Source organism: Chamaea fasciata, unplaced genomic scaffold (genome assembly GCF_029207755.1).
Source record: "Chamaea fasciata isolate MVZ Bird 193981 ecotype frontalis unplaced genomic scaffold, bChaFas1.0.hap1 SCAF_3, whole genome shotgun sequence".
In the NCBI taxonomy this organism is placed as follows: Eukaryota; Metazoa; Chordata; class Aves; order Passeriformes; family Sylviidae; genus Chamaea; species Chamaea fasciata.
The window spans coordinates 104,667,918-104,677,669 of NW_027094088.1; the positions used below are offsets into that span (position 1 = coordinate 104,667,918).

The 9,752-nt window shown below is 46.8% G+C and overlaps 1 protein-coding gene across 9 annotated transcripts in view; it reads right to left on the reverse strand.

Moving 5' to 3' along the window:
- Positions 1–1,732, reverse strand: part of PUM2 (pumilio RNA binding family member 2) — a 66,810-nt gene extending 65,078 nt beyond the window's left edge. For 4 of the 9 annotated variants that reach the window (XM_066179988.1, XM_066179991.1, XM_066179990.1 and 1 more), the window contains exon 1: positions 1,522–1,731. The gene's annotated coding sequence lies outside the window, so the exon portion shown is untranslated. Of the gene's footprint in view, positions 1–1,242; positions 1,316–1,521 lie in introns of those variants that run through there. The other 5 variants (XM_066179989.1, XM_066179986.1, XM_066179983.1 and 2 more) reach the window with 3 other exon arrangements.
- Between the last annotated feature and the right edge of the window lie 8,020 nt (positions 1,733–9,752).

The following is a 9,752-nucleotide window of genomic DNA, read 5'->3' on the forward strand; positions in this document are numbered from 1 at the left end:
ACTGTCAGGTGATTTGGTGTCATTTCCACATATATAACCCAAACCACACTACCACTAAATTAGCATTTCCCTTTTTATTCGAGTTTCCTTCTCCCACTTCCCCAGCATATTTATATTCACATTGACACAGAGTTGTTGAGCAAAGTAGGCAACATTTCCCTCAGTCTCCCAACAAAACTGCGACTGTTGTTAACATCTGGTTTTAAACCTAGACGTGACTAAATATAACAGAAAAACTATGCTTTATGTGTAAAAACGGTAACATGGCATAGGAATTACATTTCGAATGCATTCGAATATGTATATATCCCACATACCTGAAGACCTACACCATCAGCTCATTGAAACTATGAAGGCGTGATCTCTCAGTGGAGATGCAACGAAGAGAAAGTAAAATAAACTACAAAGTATTTTGTTAACATGCAGCATATAAGTGAATATTAGGGGAATTAAGAATTTACCGATTCTCACTGCTCATACACATCTAGTTGCTCAGAAAAAAGGATCCCAAAACCAGGTGATAAGAACCTCTTTATCACATCTCAAATACGCTGCACATTTTGGTATTAAGCCATCTTGCTACAAACTGTAAATCAGAAGAATATAAACCGTCCCAAAAATATTAATTTTCTCTCAAGGAAACAGGAGTCTGACCTTAGGAAACTCACAAAAGAAAACAATGACAAAACAAAACCCGAAAATCTTTGCACAGTAACTGCCACGGAGATTAACCCCGAACTGTTCGTTGTACGCACGATCCACTCAGGACAGGAAGAATTTTCCTCAACTTTTTGTTATTGTGGGCTGCACAGGCAGGTTTGAAGCAGAAACGAACCCTTAGCTTCATTGTGTACTACCAACTACCAAAGACATTTGGCCTTCTCGCTGCACTCTCAGGAAGTGAGGATATTATCTTTAAAAATACCAAAAAAATAACACAAGTTTTTCGTACGTTCGAACAAAGCCCGTGTGATTCCAGCCACGCAATGGCCCGTGGGGTCCCAGCGCCGCCCCCGTCCCCGCTCCCCCCCGAGTCGGAGCCCATTGTAGCCCCAGCGCTGCGTCCGCGTCCGCCCCCGCCCGCCCCGGGCCCCCGGCGCTCTCCTGGGCACCGACCCGGTCCCGCACACCCCGCCGGGCCGGGGTCGGCTCCGCCCGGGCCCCTCCGAGCGCACAATGCCGCCCCTCCCTCGCTCGCTCCCCCGGCGCCGCCGCCCCTCACGGCGCCCGCTCCGTCCCCACCTCGGCGCCGCTCCCGGGCGGACACAAAGGCGGCGAGGCCGCCGCGCAGGCCCCGCGCCGCCCGGTGACCTGCCACAACATGGCCCCCTCCCGCCCCCTCCCTCCTCCTCCTCCTCCTCCTCCTCCTCCTCCTCCTCCTCCTCCTCCCCTCCCTCTCCCCTCCCTCGGCGCGCAGCCGAGCCCGCAGACAAAAGGGGGCTGGAGAAAGGGGGGCCCGCCCGCCCGCTCCGCCCGCCCGCGGCCTTCCCAGCGCGGCGCCGGCCTCCCCGGGGTACTCACGGGCTGGCTGGCGGCGATGGAGCCGGAGCGGCCGCTGGGACACGCCTGCCCGCCCGCCGGCCCCTTCCTCCTCCTGCCGCTCCCGCTGGGCGCCGCTCCTTCCTGCCTCCCCTCCCGCCCGCCCGGGGCTCACAACAACATGGCGCGGAGGGACAGGGACAGCGAGAGCGCGGCTGAACCTCCCCGGCCGCTCCCCCCGGCCGCCGCCGCTCGGCCCCGCCGCCCCTGCCCGCCCCGGCCCCGCCGCGCCTGCGCGCCCCGGCCCGGCCCGCGGGGAGGCGGAGGGAGGAGGCGGCGGCCCCCGGCCCCTTCCGCCGCGCATGCGCCGCCTGCCGCCCCTCAGTGCGGGCACCGCGGGAGGGGGATGTCCCTGTCCCTGTCCTTCCCGCCACACGGCAGGGTTGGTGTTTGGTTGTTTGTGCTCACTTGCATCTACCGTGTCCAGATCTGGGCTCCTCAGTACAAGAAAGACAGAGAGCTACAGGAGAGGGTCCAGAGGAGGCCACAAAAATGGGGGGCCGAGAGCATCTCCCGTGTTAGAAGACACTGTGGGAACTGGGCCTGTTCAGTCAAGACAAAACAGAGAGGGGATCTCATTAATGCATATAAGTATGTCAAAGGCAGGTGCGAAGAGGATCACAGAACTTGTTGAGTTGGAAGGGACCCATCAGGATCAAGAATTCCAACTCCTGACCCTGTACAGGAGATCCCGAGTGTCACACCATGTGCCTTAAAATATTGTCCGAGCGCTTCTTGAACTGTCTTGGGCTTGGTGCTGTGACCACTGTCCTGAGGAGGCTGTTGCAGTGTCCAACCGATCTCTGGGTGAAAAACCTTTTCCTAATATGTAACCTAAACATCCCCTGACACAGCTTCAAACCACTTATTTGGGTCCTGTCACTGATCACCAGAGAGAAGTCATTGCTACTTCCCCCTCCACTTCCTCTCATGAGGATGTTGATGACTGAAATGAGGTCTCCCCTCAGTCTCCTCCAGCCTGAAGCACTGGGCTGGTGCCTGACTTTTAAGGGGTGCCCAGTGACAGGAGCAGTGGCAGTGAACTAAAACACAAGAAGTTCCCCCTCAACATGAGGAAGAACTTTATATTGAGCATGGCAGAGCACTGGAAAAGGCTGCCCAGGGAGGTCATGGAATCTCCGAGGCACTCGAAACCCACCTGGACACATTCCTGTGACCCTGCCTTGGGAGGGGCTGGACTGGATGATCTCCAGAGGTCCCTTCCAACCCTAACAATTCAGTGATTCTGTGATTTTAGGCCTTTCAGGAAGTGTGGTGGTGGGAGGTGGGGCCCACCTGAGGGCCTGGGAGACAAAGGGGCGGCAAGGCCTGTTTGAGGGGTCCCCCCACCCAGCGCCACCCATGGGATGTACATTTGCATGTGTGTGTCATACCAAACAAAAACGTGTCTCAGCAGTTACTAATTTATGAGTTAACTGCTGCGCTAATAGTTATTGTGTGGCGATTTTGGGCAAAGAGCCAATTATTCCCTTCCCCTGAGAGAGTAAAGGATGGGATCACTGGTACAGAGGGATTTTGCTCTTGGTAAATACAGTTCCAGGGCTGGTAGGCATTGCCAATGCTGCGTCTTGATAGCCTCACTCATTGTGAGCATAAATTCTGCATACTCAGCAGCCCCTAAAAATTAGAGGGATCTCTGCATGTCAGTGACATTTTAAAACAGGCATTTCACAAGAAAATCCCCTATTTTGCCTTTTTACCCATTTTTTCAAGAGCCTGGTTAGAGAGTGCTCCATTGCAGGAAACAGTGACAGATGCCATGCACAGGTCAAACCTTCAGACAAAACCTGGCTCTCTGTCCTGTGGGCACTGCACAGTTGCTGCTGCCGACCCATTGGTGTGCAGGCAGGGAGGAGTCAGGCCCTGCCTGTCGCAGTGACTCCAGGCGAGCTGGGCTGCAGGAATAGCACCTGTACTGGTGCTACTGCTGGCGCAGCAGTTGTGTGGATGAGATGTCTGTGACTACCAACTGTGTTCTTAAAAATAGACATGTCTCAAAGGAGAAAATCCTGACTGTTTTCAGTATTTATAGACATGGCTAAGAGCATAAAAGTTCCCAGCTCATGATAAAGATAGAAACATTTCTGCAAGAAATGAAAATGATTTCTTGAGCCTAATACTAGTCAGCTAAATACTTAGATGTCTACAGCCTGCTGCCACTTGGCTAATCCCTGTGATCCCCAGTGTCCCATCCCACTGCCACCTGGGGCTATCTCCAGGGGGGTTGTGGGGCTGAAAAGCCAATTCCCCTGCTTACTGGGGAGGGAAGACCTCTAAGGCACAACCTCCAAGCCAGCCCTTCCCTTCATGCAGACCAGCTGGGGCTGAAGGAAACCCTGTTATGCTCTTGGCACCCTGAACACTTACAGCAGCTGGTCTACATTACACCAGCTCTCCAGCTCTGACCCTGCTGGAGACCCTGTTTGTCTTCAATAATTCTAATCAGTGTTTGTATAAAGAATCAAATCTTCACAAGGAACTCAACATGCATTTGATAAGCATAAACTTGAATGAAGTCCAGATCAGTGTGCTTCTTCTCAGAAAAACCCAACCTGACCATGAAACAGAAAAATGTTTAAGTGCAATCAGTTTGGGATCTCATCTGATAAATACAATTATTTGATTATTTTCTAAAATATTTTTCTAAAAAAAAGAATAAAGCAGTTCCATCATCACACATCTTACAATTCAATAATGGCACTAAAGTTTTTGACTCATGCTAACATAGTTCAAGAAATGCCTTTCTCTCTTACCTTTGTTCTGAGTGGAAGCTTTAAAAATACTTAATGCTTTAGATAATTTTACTTGATATCTGTGCATTACAAAATGTTTTTCCTAGCTATTCCTCTATTTAAGGATGTGTTAACAGCTGACTGGGCTCTGCTTACACTCCAGACATTTCAGATAAACTCCTTTAACACAATTATGCTTTGTTTTTTTCTGTGAATAAGTATCCTCAATGAAAAATACTAAACAAATACACAGTCTACATTTTACAACAGTAAACTAAAGATATGAAAAGGATATGAAAAGCCTGGATGCCTTCACCTTCCTCCACAGTCTCCCCCTGACACCTTGGGTAAGGCACTTGACTGAGGAGTACTCACAGAAACTGAGAGCTGCAGCCCCAACCACCCCTGCTCAGCTAGTGCCTAATCATGAAGGGGTCTACATTCTCTAAGGCCACAAACTTCAGGACCTAACACTCTGGACATAAATAGAATTTATCCTGCTGTGCCATGACATTCACGTCCCCCAGCAGTTTTGACAAACTGCTGTTGGATCTACCAGGGTAACAAATAATTAACCTGTATTAATTAAAATGAAGGTATTCCTCCATGAAAATGAAACAACTAGATGTGGTAGACACTCTCATAAAATGAAGGCCCCTGCAAAAGCTTGCACTCTTTTAAAACGAAGTGTGTGACAGCCTTAACTCCCAGGAAGGGGGAGCACCCAGATTTGATTCCTTTCCTCAAGATTTACAGGCATGACTTCCTTGGAGAGAGTCCCCAAAATCAGCAGCCTACTTTGGCTGCCCTCTGCTGCAGCTGGGCTGCTCTGCAGGGAAGAAGTCAGTATCTCCATCTCAGATCTTCTGCTTAACGGCCTTGCAGTCAGAGAAGCAGAGAGCTGTTTGGGTTGGAAAGGATTTAATGATCCTCTAGTCCAAACCCCAAGTCAAATTATCCCTGGTCTAATTCCCTGTCTAGCTGCCACCCTATAGCTTAAGAGGGGCAGTCAGGGATGTGTGAACCTCTGAGTTCTCTGAAACAACAGTTGCAGTTAACAACCTAAAACCTTCACTGAGGGTCAACCTTGCAGCTTGGGAGCCATTGGAGCTATCTGTCCAAGTTCCAGAGAAGGGCCTTGGAATGATGGTTTATATCCGTAGCATGTCTCTTGTGAGCTACATCTTGGTAAAATATGCTGATCTGGATGTATGTTTCATGCATTTGCAGGAGCAGATCCCATCCTGAAGTTAACTTTCCCACATCACGACTGCGTGCCAAATCTAGGCACCCAATGCATTGGATTCTGCATTTCATTTTGTCAAAAGACTTAAAATTAGTTAATATAATCAATGAGTCTGAAATGCTATGGTCACTAGACATGCTGCCAGATGCATTGCTGTAGGAATTCGTTTGTATTTCATGTTTTAGGCCAGCAATGACCATAATACCTTAGGAGGGTTTGCTGCCGTAAGAACTCTGTCCCAGTGAGCCAAGCCTCTCCCTTGGCTAATCTGTTCCCAGAACCTCAGAGAAGCAGCCTTAGGAGCTGCAGACTCTTTTCACAGCGGGACTTTCCTATTCATGCATCATTTTGCCCCATCATTGCTTCACAAGCACAGCCTTTGCCTGCCACAGCCATTCATGTGCTAAGTCAGGGCTGATCTTCTATTCGATTGCTTTCGACCACTAACCTGTTCATTAACTCAGCCTCAGGAGCTTCTCCTTATACTGATACTGTTGTCTGAATTCCCTCAATCTTCACAGCCTGTCTCAATCCCTTCTCTTCTGATATGGAAACATTTGACCCACATTATGCAACTGCATCCATAAAACTGCGTCCAGTTTTAATGTTTACATGTTTTAAGCTTTCTATCCCAGGTGTGGGAAGATCTCTTCTGAGTTACTTACCCTTCAAATTTCCCATTTAATACAAAAACTGGTACAAAAAGGCCTTTCCCTAGTATTATTCCCATAAACCCATTTGACAACAGCCAGCCTCTCAGTATGCTGAAAAGGCCAGTCTGCTCTCTTCTTCAAAATTGTGGTATTCCCATTTTTTTTCCCCCTAGCTGTATGTGCACTTGTAAATTTCTTCAAGGAAGGCCACGTATTCTGGGTTTTTTACTGACTAGATACTAACTGGGATAACATACTGAGCTAGTGCACATGAGTTTAGCACCAACAGAAAATTCACAATTGTATTATAGTAGATTTTGTCTCTAATCCCATTTTTGAATGACTCATTACTACACTACTGTTCTAAAACGCTGACTTCCCATTCAATTGCACACATGGTCATTGCTCCTGTAGACACTATCAACAAGATAATAATTCTGCAAAACAAGAACAAAATGTTTAAAGGAAATGCATGAGAGGAGGTGTCAGTGAGTGGAGTGCACAAGCCTGCAGCACAGATCATCATGAACTTGTCCCAAGAAAGAAATGTTTCTCCTGGAAATGCTTTGCTAAGTAAGTCTATGCTATAATGGTGGAAGAGGTGTCAGCTGAAGACTCATTTCTCTTGCAGGATGGCTTTGGTCCCCGAGTCATTCATTCCCTCATAATTGGCTGAGGCCTGAACAAACTTCATAAACGTACCTCAGAGTCACAGCCAGCAGAGACTGCCATTGTAACACAAGAGTCACTAATGGCATCACCTCACGTACATGAATGGATGTGAATAGCTGTGAAGAGCAAAGCCAGACATAATGCCAGCTGGTTTTTATATTTGCATTCACTTCATTCACAACAGAGTGGCATCAATGCTTATCTTTAAAAAAAAAACAACCTGCTGTCTCAATAGAAGTATATTTTTCTTTCCAGTGGAGAATTATGTTCCGGGAACTCTCCATGATAGAGGTAGGCTGTGGCTCTTACAGCTGAAGATTGTGTATGATACTTGGTACAAAGAAGGAAACCTCACAGTTGGGCTGATAATATAATTTCATACATTCATATATTAATCAGCAATGAGTAAATATTCTAATTTCTAAAAGGGGGGAAAAAGTTCAAAGAAATATCCAAAGCAATGGAAACAAGCACAAGAACCCTGAATAGTAGGGAATATTTTTTTTGCACACTTAGGATGACATAATTCAGCCATATCAGAACAAAGAAGAGCAGCAAGAATGCTTCTTTTTTTTCCCCTCTCCTAGGGAAATACATTATAAGAACCCCAAGAGCATATCCAGAAGTCTTGATTTTTTTGCATAAAGTTTCGCCAACTTAACTTGCATGTACTAGAACTTCTCTGTATCTTCAAAAATGAGAAGCTGTAGTGCAAAGGATAAACTAGAAGAAAGATCTGCAACAGTACTTTTACTTACATAGTTTCATGTCTTAGGTTCATCAACACCCTTCTACCTCTTGTTGTATCAAATACTGATCCTCCCAATTGCCAAAGGTTCTTCTGACAGGGCTCTGAACCAGCAGCCTTGACACCAAGTGGACTTTGCTTAAGGTAACATTTGGACATCTGCAGTCATCTCTGCTCTTTTGCTGTAACCACTAGGCTGTAATTTTTTCTTCTATCTTAACTGCACCTGAAGCTCATCAGAATTTCCTGTTCTTATACAGTGTCAAGGGGGCCCAACCACAAGCAACAAGATGACTGGACACATCATTTAAATGCCAAAATGGAGCACAGCTGTATTAGCTCAGAGCTAGTTCAGACCTCTGTTCTGACTGATCATTATAGCATGAAGGCATATCCACTAGCCCCCATTTCTACACAGAGAACCCAAACCTCCTTCTGTGCCAAACAGGCCTTCAGAGCAACAAGGCACAGCACAGTGAGTATAGAATGCCAGACACAGACTGAGGAAGGGAAATTCCATCTTGCTTCCTGAGCATAAACAAAGTGGTTGAGCACTGTAAAACTGGAAAGTAGGTGCCAATGTTATGCACATATTACGTAAATAATAACAGTGTATTCATACCTCTGTGGGCTTAGCTTTAATTATATCTGCAGGTTTTACAGACTTCTGAAGTACTTCTCTTGTTTCTGATGCATCCTTCTTCCAAGGCAGTTAGTCAAACACAAAAACCCCCCACAAATTTATTGAGCTGAAAAGCGTTTTTAAACATTGCAAAATTCAAGTTCTTTTTGTGAGTCAGCTCTCCCTCTCTTGCAGTACAGGACCCTTGTCTTCAGCTAATCTATTATCAGGGCCCAACAGCCGTTTGTGCATCTGCACCCCCAGTGCTGGGGTGGGGACCCAAGGATGAGCCCCATCTTGGAGGAGAAAATGGAAGAAGCAGGGCAAAAGGAAAGAGAACTGCTTTGTTTTCCTGTGGGAGCTGCTGGGGGAGGAACCCACCACCCAGCCAGCTATACCTTTGCTGTCTCTGTGACACTGGGAGCAAAGAGCTTTTCAAGTGGGAAGGAGAGATTAGGTCTTCAAATGGGAATAATCAATTCCCATTTCTCTGGCACAGGGAAAGTAGGCTTGAGACCACACTCTGCAGCCTGTGGCTTGCTTTGCCTACTGGCTTGAGCTGGCTCCAGACGGAAATCCAGTCTGGCTGGAAAACTTCTTCCCTTGTAATACATCCTGTTAGTGGATTGCAAATCAGGAAGTTTGTATGTGTAAATAAGAGTGCCTTTCCACTCATTTTGGCTAAGGACTAAGAATTAGAGGACATCATCTGTATATGCATCCAATTTTCATTCAAGAGAACAATACTACTTAAGAGTGATTCCTGTACATCCATGTTACATCATGCTGGCTGCATCACTGACAAGAGCGATTAAGGAGCTATGATCTCTAGACCAGGAAGAGTCCTCCAAACCTTTCAGCAGTTTTTTCCTTCATACAATCTCAAGGGGAAATTTACCAAATGGAATGAAAACCTGGTTCCCATCTCCCACACTTACTTCCTCTGTAAGGCCAAGAAAAGATGCTTAATCCATTTTTTTCATCCTTCTTTTTTTTTTTTAATCTATTTTTAGATTTAACTAAAGCATACAGATGGGAGGAATTAGTGTCAACACATCTCTATCTTCCCAAGATCATTAGTTTTTCTGTAAAATCCACAAGATGAAGCAGTAGTTGGAAAACACGTGTTTGTTGCAACTTCATGAAGCACCAGCCAGAGATGTTAAAGTGTCATAACTTGCATGACTTTTCCAGGCAAACATTTTTTTTCCTTTTTATTTGAAAGAATCTAAGTGATGTTAAACAGCATTAAAATTACCCCCTTGTTCTAGCTCTTTGAGAAGCTAGGCAGTAACTGGTATGGAGACTGGCTGAGCCCCCTTGACCCTTGCTAAGCTTATCCCAGGAGATCAACTTCACAGGACTGGAAGCATGGATGGCCCAGAGCCCATTGTACAGCTTATAACCACTCCACAAAGGAAATGTTTTGGGCATGTAGGGGCAAACCCTGCCTTCATGCTGGCCCTGACTGTGAGCTGAAGGACATCCCACCCCTGCGTGGGGGGAGAGCAGTGGGAGG